Source organism: Nicotiana tabacum, chromosome 5, assembly GCF_000715075.1.
Source record: "Nicotiana tabacum cultivar K326 chromosome 5, ASM71507v2, whole genome shotgun sequence".
NCBI lineage: Eukaryota > Viridiplantae > Streptophyta > Magnoliopsida > Solanales > Solanaceae > Nicotiana > Nicotiana tabacum.
Genome location: NC_134084.1, coordinates 31537124 through 31551134, shown reverse-complemented (window position 1 = coordinate 31551134; position 14011 = coordinate 31537124).

Here is a 14011-nt window from a genome sequence, read left to right as displayed (position 1 = left end):
AAGTGGCCACTCCCCTCGTGCTGAGGAGTGCGTCCCAGGACCCTTTGTGATGACCTCCGATTTTAGGGCTGAGAGACCCTCCTCGAAGTCAGGGCGTCGTGAGCCTATAACTAGGTATATCATCTCTACAATGGATATTGAAAGAGTGAGGGCCAACTGTTGTTGGGGGGATACTGTGCTCGTGGATATTCCCACTCAGGATGAAGATATTATGAATCATAGGGCCGGCTTTCTGAGTGTGTACATCTACACATTCACTTTGGGGCCGGTGGGGCCATCCTCGCCCCCGATCGACCCTATGGTTCTCGACTTCTGTCGGAGTTACCAGGTAACCCTAGGTCAAGTTCATCCTTCGTTCTGGCGTGTGGTTTATATGATTAGGCACTACTCGATTATGATATAGGGAATGCCGTTCATCCTAAACTATTTGATCTAGATGTATAGTCCTCGTCTCCTTCGGGGGGCTTAATCAAGCTTCGCTATCGAGCCCCGAGATCCCTTTTTGCCTCCACCGAGGAGTTCGGGGATGATGGATGGTTAAGCCGATTCGTCCGAGTGAGGACATATGACCTGATCCCAGTGGAAAAGATGTCGTTCCCTGAGAAGTGGAACGCCGGGCATAAGTAAACATGGTGTCTTTGCCCCTTGTTGGTGATTTCTCTTTATGTGTTTAACTCTGCCTTTCTTGTTTTTTTAGCCATAGCGATCTATCCCAGTGCGGTGTTGGATCTCCAGGATTGGGTTGGTCATTTGTACTCAATTTTCCCGTATACCAATCGAGCGTGGCGGGATTTATCCTGAGCTCGGTGGGGAGCCAAAGACCACGGTGAGCCTTGATGCATCCGTGCATTTTGATGTAGCTTGCTATTAGTACCTTTATCCATCTTGTGCATTTAACCTCTGCATCTATACAGGTCTAGGAGGAATCCCACTGATGAGGGAGGTGTCGTTCGTTGGAGGGGACACTCTGATGCTTGAGAGGAGAAGAAAAGGCATGAGAGCTTATCGGCTGAGCCACCGGATCCCAAGAGGGTCAGGGTGGAGGATTCCAAGGTTGACCCATCAGTTCAGACCTTCGGGGCAACGGGAAATCCTCGCGCTGAAGGAGAGGGATAAAGCATCTTCTCGGTACCCCTTGAAGAGCGTTTGGGATCGATTGATCATCGGGTCGTGTGGATAGATGCTTTCGGACAAGAGTCTGATGATGGCGTGGCCCAGCTTTATGGCGGTGAGGAAATGGATGGGGTATCGAGCACTGCCCTTGAATTGGCAAGTGGCCGGAGTCCTCCTCGAGCTGGGACGCCCTTGGCAGGCAGTTTGGAGGGGACTCAATCTGGGACCCAAGATGAACAGAGGACAGAGATTTTGGTTGACCCCGTTAGCCCGTTGGTTATTGTTGATTCTCCTAAAGGGAAGATCCTTCCATCTTATGGAATGCAAGATGAGTCTCGCAAGGAGCCTTCCGCGGTAGGAGCACTGATCAAAGTCGGAGATGCACTCGAGAGGCCGGCGATCATTCTTGAGGGTAGTTCCGAGGTCAACGCCTCATTTATTTTTGGCGTGATGGGCAGGCTTTGTAAGTGGGTAACTTCTGCTAGCCTTGTCTGCTTCTTCGGGCTGCTCCGGCCTTTATTCTCCTAACATTTTTATGTGGTTTCAGGCTAAAGTGCTTTATAACCAGGCACTCGCCCAGTATCAGGATGAGGTGAGCCGTCGTGAACGTGAGAAAGCCTATTTCACCGAATAAGTTATTCATCCCCTATTTTTACTATCATTTGAGCCCTTGTGAAATTCCATCGCTTTTAACTCTTTGGTCCTCGATTTGTGCAGTTTGAGAAGGAGAACGCCCTGCTGAGAGGGGAGCTTCAGGCCAGAGATGCTGAAATCTTCGAGCTTATTCGGCATGTGAGTGAGGTGGCTTCCGAGAGGGACAACCTTAGGGGGAGAGTTACCTTGATTGAGTGTCAGCTCCAAGATGTGAAGGAGGATAGTAGCAAGTATAAGAGCCTCCATTTTGAGTTGGTGGCTGCATTGTTTCGAATAAAAGTTAAGGCTGAGGCGCTTGTATATTTGCATGGGGGAGGAGCGGTCGTCGCAGATTCTTGCATTGAAAGGACGTTCGAGGGGGCTAGCCCAACATTACCTAGAAATGCGATCATGCTTGGCCCTACTCCCGGAGGCTGACCATCGAGGGTGCATTGGAAGGAAGCTCGAGCGGTGTTAAAAATGGGGGTGGATCCCCGAATAGAGGGGATGCCGTCAGGGTATTCGTAATCGCCTAGATGCAGCCTTTGAGGCTGTCGGTTTGGCAATAGATTAGGATCTGTTGTTTTTTCCTATTTATCTCCCTGTTTGTAGATAGTACTTTTATTTTGGCATATGTATGAAGAGAATCTCGTGGCTTCGTTTCCCTTATTCCCCTTTCTGCTCTGAATTCGACAAGGATTGGCGAAAGAACTTTAGACTTGCAATATAGCTCTGAGGCCCGTTTAGGCTAGTTCGGGAGTTGTCATGCGACTAGTCGATACGGCCTTTAGTGTGAACTGCCATGAGGGGTCTTGTGCTTTTGTGCAGCCATTTTGCGTTGAGTTTTCGGGCCGGTTTTGTCCCGAGCCTTAATGATTTCCGCTCTCATGTGCCTGTGCGGTCGGGTGATGACGATTCTTATCCCTTTCCCTTAGGCATTTGTATTTGGCTTGATTTGGGTTCAGTCTCCGAGTTGTGTTGCAACTCGAGCTTTAATTAACCCTCAAGCTTTTTGTTCCTGCATGGGCGGATGGTGATGGCTCTTGCACCTTGGGCCGAAGCGACCTTTTGAGTGTGTGTCCCGGAGGCTCGTTTAGATCCGGTCTCCAAACCGGGTTACGACTCAAGCTCATTTTAATCCTCAAGTTTTCAATTTCTACGCTGGCGACAGTGGCTCTTACGTGGTTTTGGTCATTGAGACCTTTTAGTGTGCGCCCAAAGGCTTATTTGGCTGGCAGCAATGGCTCTTGCGTTTTTGCCCGTAGGCATGTTTTAGGCTTTGTATTCCTCTCGTTAAGGTCTTTTGAAATAACTCTGCCTAACCCGTCTTCGGTTCGGGAAGAACCTCGATTTCAAGTCGTTAGCGGTGATGTTCGAGCACCTCGGAAGGTTTTTAGCTTGTAGGCTAAGTAGATCGAAGCCTTGTGATTTGGAGCTGACATGGTTGAAGCTCGTTTTCCTGTTGAGGGAAGCGTGTTTTAACCGGTTCTTTCCGAAGTATATTCAAAGTAGTGGCCTGCGATTTTGTTTAGCGACAGTCGGGCGTCCCCGAGTTGCATTAATTTGGCTGGATCAACCGTTTTGACCGTAGTCATATGTGTTTGGCCGGAGCCATTTTTGATCCCAAATGATAGTTTAGGCGTCTACACCGAGGGTATGCCCTTTTGGGATTCTTACAAATGCGACATTTAGCCTAAACTTCGAGATTTTGATTTTTATGCCTGTAGTAAGGTCTTACAAAAAATTTAATGCATGTTGAGGTCTTAGAGTTTGTCATGCATGTTGAGGTCTTACAGTATTATCGTGCATGTTGAGGTCTTACAATTTGTGTTACTATGTAAAATAGATTTGGTTATACCGAGTTTGCCCACTCGGGGTCTTACGCCCTCAGGTTTCCCAGTGTAAGGCGATTGGCGACAGTGCCCAAGTCATCGAGTTTTCTTAGGCTCGAAGGCCGTCATTCATGAGCTCGGGGTTACCTTGCTGGGGCTTTATGAGCCCGGAGTTCCGACCCGGTGTCGTGTGAGTGCCAAATTGTTGACGCTAAGTCTCTGAGTATTTTGGGATGCATTCGATGGAGGGAACCCTTTCGAGAGTATACTGAGATTTCCTTTGTTGGAGTATGAGATGCTAAAAGATATTCTTTTATTGCTTGGCACAAATACATGTTACCTCGTTGTTGTGAGCTCGGCTCACCCGAGCGCGGCTCCTTGGACCGTTTGATCTGGTACATTGTTTCCTATTGGAGCCTCGTTCGCCGTTTTCCCGGGGCAGGGCTGATTTCAAAGGAAGTCTTGTAGACCCTTTGAATCCTTCTTGGGAAGTGCATGGACGTTGCCTCATTAAAAGCCTTGCCGGTAAAAACTCGTTTCGGGATAAAAAAAAAACCCTACCAAAGGAAAAGTGTGCGACGTTTGCTCGAGGATATTTGTGGGGTTTTTCAACCGGATGCCCTAGTAGTAATACCGCTTAAGCATTGATTCATTCCAGTTACTCGGAAGCTGCTCGCCCTCCATGGTGCCAAGCTTATAGGATCCTTTGCCAACTATCCCAAGGATATGGTATGCCCTTCCCAATTCTGGCCAAGTTTCCCTTCATTAGGGTTTCGGGTGTTGAGAGTAACCTTCCTTAGAACCAAGTCTCCGATCCCGAAGTATTGGAGGTTTGTTCTTCTGTTGTAGTATCTTTCGATTTTCTGCTTCTGGGCAGCCATCCGAACCAGCGAGGCTTCCCGTCTTTCATCGAGCAGCTCGAGGGCTGTTTCCATGGCTTCATTATTCGATCCTTCATTAGTGTGCCATAATCTGGCGCTTGGTTCCCCGACCTCAACTGGTATCAGTGCTTCAGTGCCATATACTAGAGAGAAGGGTGTCTCCCCGGTGTTTGATTTTGGAGTTGTCTGATATGCCCACACCACCTCGGGCAGCATTTCTCTCCATTTTCCCTTGGCGCTCTCAAATTTCTTTTTCAAGTTCTGAATGATGGTTTTATTCGTAGATTCGGCCCAGCCGTTTGCACACGGGTGGTATGGCGTCGACAGGATTCTCTTGATTTTGTTTTCTTCAAGGAACTGTGTTACCTTGCTTCCGATGAATTGCCTCCTGTTGTTGCATGTTATTTCGGACGGGATCTCGAACCTGGTGCCGTCGGCAAAGGGCTGATGATGTTCATTTCCCATTTCATGAATGGCCATGGTGATAAAACGGAATATAGTTGTTCGCCGGGCTGATGGATCATGGGAGCGAACCTCTGACACTTGTCATATTTTCGGACGAATTCCCTAGCGTCTTTTTCCATGTTGTCCCAATAGTAGCCTGCTTTGATCACCTTTCGGACTAAGGAGTTGGCCCCGGAAGGATTTCCGCAGGTGCCTTCGTGGATCTCTCGGAGCACATAATCTGTGTTACTCGGTCCCAAGCATACCGCCAGAGGGCCATCGAAAGTTCTCCTGTACACAGCCCCATTTTCTTCGAGTGAAACCAGGCCGCTTTGGTTCGCAAAGCCCTCTGTTCTTTTGGATCTGCGGGTAGCTTCCCGTCCTTCAGATAAACGATGTAATTGTTTCTCCAATCCCATATCAGGCTGGCGGAGTTAATTTCCGCGTGACCTTCCTCGACCACAAATTTGAACAGTTGGACGACAGCTCCGAGGAGCAAGTCTTCTTCTTCAGCAGAAGATCCCAGGTTTGGGAGGGCATCGGCCTCGTTGTTTTGCTCTCGGGGTACATGGACTAAGGTCCATTCTTCGAAGCGACATAATGTGATTTGGACTTTGTCCAAATACCTTTGCATTATGTCCTCTCGGGCTTCGTAGCTTCCGTTCACTTGGCTTAACACGAGGCGAATCGCATTTTTCCTCGATAGTCTCGGCTCCCAAACTTTTGGCCAACTCTAAACATACAATCATAGCCTCAAACTCGGCCTCATTGTTAGTTAGCTTTATGTTTTTTATGGATTGTCTGATTATGCCGTTGACGGGCGGCTTTAGGACTATACCGAGTCCTGATCCTCTTATATTTGTGGCACCATCTGTGAGAAGGGTCCATACCCCGGAGGATGTGCCTGATTTTAATAAAAGTTCCTTCTCTACCTCGGGCACGAGGGATGGCGAGAAATCGGCCATGAAATCTGCCAGGATTTGGGACTTGATGGCCGTCCGAGGTTGATAGTCGATATCATACCCCCCAAGTTCAATGGCCCATTTGGCCAATCGACCCGATAACTCTGGTTTATGCAGTATGATCTGTAGGGGATAAGTCGACCGGACGCAGATACAGTGGCACTGAAAGTAAGGCTTTAGCTTGCGCGAGGCGCTTATCAATGTGAGAGCCAATTTTTCCAGATGGGGGTACCGGGTTTCAGCGTCCCCCAAGGTTTGGCTTACATAATAAATAGGAAATTATGTACCTTGCTCTTCTCGAACAAGTACGCCGCTTACCGCTATTTTGGACACGGCTAGGTATAGGTATAGCGTTTCATCCTCTTTGAGTGTGTGCAGTAAAGGCGGGCTAGACAGGTATCATTTTAGTTCTTCTAGGGCGCATAGGCATTCTGGAGTACATTCGAAGTTGCTCTTTAGGGCAAAGAAATGGTGGCTTTTGTCTGATGATCCCAATATGAATCTGCCTAGGGCCGCGATCCACCCTATCAGCGATTGGACAGCTTTCACGTTGTTCACCACTGTGATCTCTTCGATGGCCTTTATTTTGCCGGGGTTGATCTCGATCCTCCTATTTGAAACCATGAAGCCCAAAAATTTGTCCGAGCCTACTCCGAAGGCACACTTCTCAGGATTGAGCTTCATGTTGTAGCTTCTGAGGATGTTTAAAGTTTCCTACAAATGGGTCAGATGGTCCTCTGCGCGACAGGTATTTGACTAGCATATCATCAATATATACCTCCATTGATTAACCTACTTGATGCTCGAACATTTTATTAACTAGGCGCTAGTATGTTGCTCCTGCATTTTTTAGCCCGAAGTGCATTATGTTATAGCAATATGTACCATATTTCGTGATGAATGAGGTCTTTTCCCTGTCCTCAGGGTTCATCTGGATTTGATTGTACCCCGAGTAGGCATCGAGGAAAGTGAGGGTCTCATGGTTGGCCGTAGCATCGATCAGACGATCGATATTAGGCAACAGGAAGGAATCTTTGGGGCACGCTTTATTCAAATCTTTATAATCTACGCACATCCTTAGCTTGTTCCCCTTTATTGGCACTACCACTACGTTAGCTAGCCATTCAGGATACTTTACCTCCCTAATAGATCAGATTTTAAGAAGTTTCGCTACCTCCTCTTTGATGAAGGCATGTTTTACCTCGGACTGTAGTCTTCTCTTTTGCTTCACAGCTTTGAATTTGGGATTGACGCTTAACCTGTGGGAGGTTATTTCCGGTGGGATACCTGTAATATCTAAGTGGGACCAGGAGAAACAGTCGATATTGTTACTAAGAAATTGAATAAACCATGTCCTGAGCTCGGGGGTCAGCCCCGTTCCCAGGTATACCTTGCGATCCGGGAGGTGCTCAATCAAAACGGTCTGCTCCAGTTCTTCGATTGTTGACTTGGTCGCATCCGATTCCTTGGGGACGATGAAGGTTCGGGGGGAAAGAAGTATTCCTCGTTGTCTTCGAGTGTCTGCACGCTTCCCTCCTCGTCCGAGACCGGGCATGGGGGGTTGGTGTCTCATGGTGGACCGTGAACATTTCCCTTGCTGCCCGCTGTTCTCCATGTATGGTCGTGATGCCATCCCTCGTGGGAAACCTTATCACCTAGTGCAAAGTCGAGGGCATTGCCCTTATGTTGTGTATCCAAGGCCTGCTAAGTAAGGCATTGTATCTCATGTCGTCGTCGATGACCTGAAACTTGGTGTTATGGATTGTGCCAGATGTGTTGATCGGTGGGGTGATCTCTCCTTTCGTTTCTTCTCCGATCATGTTGAAGACGTGGAGGACTCAAGGAATGGGAACAACTTTATTGAGCAGCCCCAACTATTCTACTACTTCTGACCTGATTATGTTGGTCAAGCTATCTGGATCCATAAGCACGTGCTTTATCCTGGTGTTGTTTAAGAGAAACAAGATCACTAGCGCGTCGTTGTGCGGTTCCATCATAGCCTCGAGATCCTCTTCGCTAAATACGAGGGTTTCTTCGGGTAAGTGTTTTCGGGTTGGTCCCTCTTCCGCAGTGTACGTTTTCGTTCATTTGGACATGGGTCCTTGGGGAACATTGGTTCCCCCAATAATCATGTGGACATTATGTTGGAGAACCTTCCCTTCCGTCCGGGTTGAACCCGGTGGTGTTCGGCCTCTAGGGCAGTCGTGTCCTTTTCTCTGTCGCTTTTGAGGTTCCGATTTCCCATTTCACTTGTTGAGCCAGGTGCTCTATCCTGAAAGCGAAGATCTTGGGCAAGAAAAAGTGTGAAAGATAACTTGCGTTTTTGCAATGAAGCCAGCAAGAAAATAATCACTATTATTTTTAGCCCCATGGTAGGCGCCAAACTGTTTACCGTGAAAATGGTAACAATAATTAAATTTGTAAATGAGATTCTAAAAATACGTGATCTATTTTTTTTGCTAGTTGTTAGAGCAGATGATGCTAGGAATATGAGGTTTAACGATGAAATGCAAGCTAAAATGAGGCAGTAACCAAACCGAGAGGCCTACTGCCCGGGTGTAGGATTGGTCGATAGGGGACCTCGGACTCGATATCCGGGTCGAGCTCGAGCTATCGGGGGTAGTCGGGAATGGGATAACAGTTAGGTTGTAATCAAACAAAGCTCTATATGGCCAATACCAAGCGATAAATGAAGAAAAATTAAGATAGTGATAAATGCTAAAGTGCATCGAACTAGTGAGAGCGAGCAAGTTAGAAAGAAGAAAGAGAGGGAGATATTACTAAACTTGTGGAGAATAAAGTGAAGCAGCATCAGTCGACGCCTTACAAAGTGATGTGGATCCCCTTTATATATGAGGGGAATCCGTTATAATACAAAACGTGTTAACCATGAAGGTATGGAAATAGGATGGCTAGACGTGACATCTTGAAAATAGGCCCCGGATAGGCCAACCTTGTCATGTTAAGCCGCGTTCCTTGGGATTCCCCCCCCCCCCCGCATGTTGTAGTCCGTTGTATTTGTCGGAATGTGATGTCCTTCAAATCGATACCTAACAAACCCCGAGGATGAGTCTCGACCTTGGCTACGAGCTTTGAGGCGCATGACCGCGAGACGGCCCTATGACGGGGAAATCGGGCCCCCAGATTCGCCGTATACACTACTAGAATACCACAATTATGGTCTAAAATAAAGTATAATTGTCTGAAACTAGATAAATAGTAAACATAATATAAGGAGACTTCAGGGACTGTGAACATCAAGCAGCTCTACCTCAAGTGTAGTCAAATCCAAGCAGTCTCCACTACACGCCGCTAGGACCAACACGAGGATCTGCACAAGAAGTGTAGAAGTGTAGCATGAGTACAATTGACCCCATATACTATGTATGTTCCGAGCCTAACCTTGACGAAGTAGGGACGATGCTATGTCAAGACACTCACAATAAACTTGTACGAATAATAATAACATAATACTAAAATAAAAATAAAGCAGTAAACTCATATAAATAGACCTGAAGGTCGACTACGAGAGTGTAACGACCCGACTAGTCATTTTTCTTTGTAGAACCCTGTTCCCCTGAATAAGACTTCTTGTACTTGCTTTAATTAATTTATGACTTGCGGGGATGGTTGGTTCAGGAATTGGAAGAGTTTGGGCTGAAATCAAAATACTTGGTTCCTTAAGGTTAGCTTAGAAGACCAAGTTTAACTTTGGTCAATATTTTGAGTAAATGACCTTAGAATTGGAATTTGACAACTCCAATAGGTTTGTATGATGATTTTGGACTTGGACGAATTTCTAGATCTTGTTTTAGATGACTCGGGAACGTTTTGGCGCCTAATAGTGAAAGTTGATTCCTTAAGGATTTTGAAGTTCTTAAAATTTGGTTTGGAGAGGGTTTTTGTGATATTGAGGTACGAACGGGCTGAGATCGAGAATAGATATGTAATGTCATTTAAAACTTGCATAAGAATAGATATGTTTCGTCACATCCGAGTAGTATTAGTGTGTTTCGTCACATTAGAAGTAGATTCAAGAACGTGAATTTCATAAGTTTGATTCAATTGGTTTTAGGGTGTGATTCCTAGATTTAGCATTGTTTCGGGCATTCCGAGGGTTCGAGCGATTTTATTTTAACATTCCAAACTTTTCAGTATATTCGGGCAGAGCCCAGGGGCCCCTAGCGTCAATCAAACGAGGCTCGAGCTTAGTTGAAAATATGAGAAGGAGCTGAAGCTCCAAGCATCTGTCATAACCACACCTGCGGTTGTCCAGCCTCAGCTGCGACACCCCAGAAATGGCTAAGCCATCGCAGATGCAGCCATGGGTGGCTAGCCCAGAAACCGCAGAAGCGACCTCCTTTCCGCAGAAGCAGAACCGCACAAGCGATTGGCTTCTCACAGATGCGGCCCAGCCGGCCGAGTGGAGTTTTGCAAAAGTTGCCTCTTTCGCAGGTGAGGTGGACGCAGGTGTGGTCCAGGACCGCAGATGCGGATATCACTGAAGGTAGTGACCTTCATTTATTTCGGGAGTTAGACGTTTTGGCTCATTTTTCACTCCATTGTAGATGATTTTTGAGCTTCTTGAGAGGGGTACTTCACTAAGCTTTTGAAGGTAAGAAATTCCTACCATATGTGAGTTAAATACTTGGATTTTGGGTAGATTACCATGTGCAGATTAGTGAAAAATTATGGGATTAGACTAAAATCTTGGGTTTTGGTAAAAACAAGATTTAACCACGAAATTCGTTATGGAATGAAGTAAAAATCATATATTTTTGATCCTTAGGTTATAGATAATAACACCTTCAAAAATTTCCTAAATCCGGGCACGTGGGCACGGGGTGAATTTTAAGAACATTGCCTTTGGGGTTGGATAATTACATTAATAGCTAGAATATGAATTTTTAAGCCTATAATGATTGGTTTTTACACTATTTGCATAGTTTCAGATTGTGCGGCTCCGGTTTGAGAGTTTGAACGCGTTCTTGAGTTGGAAGTAAGTTCGAAACAAGGTAAATCTCTTTTCTAACCTTGTAAGGGGGAAATTTCCCTATTAGTGAACTTAATTAATATATTATTAATTGTGGGGGGCTACATACGCACGAAGTGACGAGAGTCCGTACGTAGCTACTATTTCTGTTATGTCCGGATAGTTCTAGGGTTACATCATGCCTTGTGGACAATATTATTTGCTTATATGTGCTAATGGTATGAAAGAATTTAAGTTGAAGGAAATCTAAGGATTTATAGGCTTCAAGTGAATTGTATCCATTTGATTAAAAAAAGAATTAAAAAAGTGTTGTGTCTTAAATGATGAAAATTATGTTTGACCGCGTCGCACGTATGATTCGCGAGTGGGGTTATGCTTTTTACCACGTCGCATGTATGATTCACCAATGGGGTGAATAGATGCATTTATGGTTTGTGTTGTTCGACCCTCGGTGGTGCACATTTTACTTTTATGTTGGATCGGGCCGAACGTCCTCGGTGGTAGTTGTGTATGACAATGGAACCGGAACTCTTATAATTTGTATAATTTATTGCTTGAAGGTAACTTATTTTAAATGAGGAAAGTGCCTAGTTTTATTAATTGGATGAAAGGAGATTCAGTATTTATTCTTATTTGAGCTTGTTGTCATCTACGTACATTGTGAATTAAATATATTGAACTTCATATTATTATATTTGCTGGCCCTAGTAAGTGTTGAAGTCGACTCCTCATCACTACTTCTGCGAGGTTATGCGAGATACTTACTAGGTACATATTTCTATGTACTCATGCTACATTTCTGTACTTGATTGTACAGGCTTTGAGGCAGGTGCATCTGGCCATCAGTTCGGCGCATAGAGCGGACTCCTCATCTTGAGACTTTTCGGTGAGCTGCCCTTTTGAGCCATTCTGCAGCAGCTGGATTCTTTCTTTTATCTTTATGATCCCGATCTATTCCTTTTCCAGAAAGTAGGGTAGTATGGTAATGTATATTCTAGTAGATTTCCCACACACTTATGACACCGGGTCTTGGCACACACATTAGTAGAATTATGTTGTTTTGTCTTGTCTTCGTGATGGAGATTCGAATTTATTTCTTTCATTTAAATATTCTTAAGTTTTTAAACTATAAATTTCCTAAATCTATAATGGAAGTTATCACGTACTAACTACACAAATGAGAATTTACTATTTGATTAGTGTTGGCTTGCCTAACAACGGTGTTGGATGCCATCACGGCCTAATATGGAATTTGGGTCGTGACATAGAGGGCCCAGAATAACATGATTTCAACTCTCATATTACAATACTGAGATAAAAGCTCTACAACTATAACTCATAAACTCTGTTGCAATGGGAAACAAGATCCTAGCACTTACCACAATAACTGTTGTGGCATGCAACTCGATCCCAATATCATATCATTATCTGTTGCGGCCTGCAACCCGATTCCAATATAATTTCCTTTCAATACCATTGTGTCACGTGTCTCGTTCCCAACATCAACTCATTAATCATAAACGACTCAACACCACTATATACGAAATCTCAACACAAAAGGGAAATGAAACGAGCGGAACATTAAGGAACTACCAGTACAAACGGGGGAATAACTGATACCTTGTAATCCAAAACTTTGGCAATAAATTAATACAGGAATAGCTAAATATCTCCCATAAATGGAATAACACAATAAAGTGTATCAAGTAATATAAGGACAATACAAGCAAGTAAAATATGAGAGAATGAAGGTATACAACTAGTGCAAATAGGAACATGTAGCAGGTAAGCAGATATTGAGCGAGAATTTAACAAATCGAAACAAGTAACAATTAAATAACAAATAACAAGTAAAATATGGCTAATGAGTAAAAACATGTAGCAACTAAAGCATGTAACAAGAGATAACATGGAATAAATGAAGACATGAAAGTAAATAGCCCAACCAGCATGCTTTAACCCCATAACAAGACATATATACTTGTCACCTCGCATATACGTTGTTACCACATATAATTCATGTAACAAATAGACCAATAAGTCCTAATACCCTCAAATCAAAGTTACATACGATACTTACCTCTTTGCGCCACCAACTCAACAATCAACCATGGCTTTTCCTTTCGAACAAAACTCCATACCAACCAAATCTAGCCAAATATCGTTCAAACCATTCAAAATAAACTTTATAAACTACCCACAAATGAAAAAGGTTCAATCTTTGATGAAATTGAAAAAAGTCAACAAAAGTCAACTACATGCTTGCTTGGGCAAAATTCCAGATCCGGATCAAAATTCGATTACCCATTCACCCCCGAGTCCGGTTATATAATTTATTTCAAAATCCGACCTCAATTTGAGATCTAAATATCAACTTTGCAAAATCCTAAATTCTACAAAAATTCCTAATTTTTACCATGAAAATCCTAGATTTGATGTTAAACTCCCATGAAAAGTAACGTGAAATTGAAAGAAAGTGGATTAGAGCTGCTTACCAATGATTTTAGGAAGAAAAGCTCTTAAGAAAGTTGTCTCTAAAGTGTTTAGGCTTGAGAAATGGTGTAAAACGAGATAAGTTCTGATTTTTACCTCTTTTAGCCCAGCTGCAGGTATCGCAATCACGAATTCTTGTTCGCAATTGCGACAATCGCAAATGTGAAACACAGGTCACAAATGCAAACTGTGCCCGTAGCCTGCATAAGTCACAAATGCGAAAAAAATATCGCATTTCCGATTCCCTTTTCTACCACAAATGTGATCAAAGGTTTGAATTTTCGAACTTGCCTAAGTCTAGTGCTCAGTCGCAAATGCGACCAAGCCATCGCAAAAGCGAAGCCTGGGATGTCCACAAATGCGAACATTTCTTCGCAAACGTGAAGGCTACCTTTCCTAGCCCTTCATCGCAAATGCAAGCTCGACTTCGCAAAAGCGGAGTTTGGATTTGCGAACTGGTCATTGCAAATGTGTGACCTGCAGTTCAGCACTAGAACTTAAGCACACTAGCATTTGCCAAATTATCCAAACTCATTCAGAACTCACTCCAAACTCACCCGAGTTTCTCGGGATCCAAACCAAACATGCACACAAGTGTAATAACATCCTACGAATTTGTTTGTTACCACAAATCTTAAAAATAACATCAAATAAAATCGA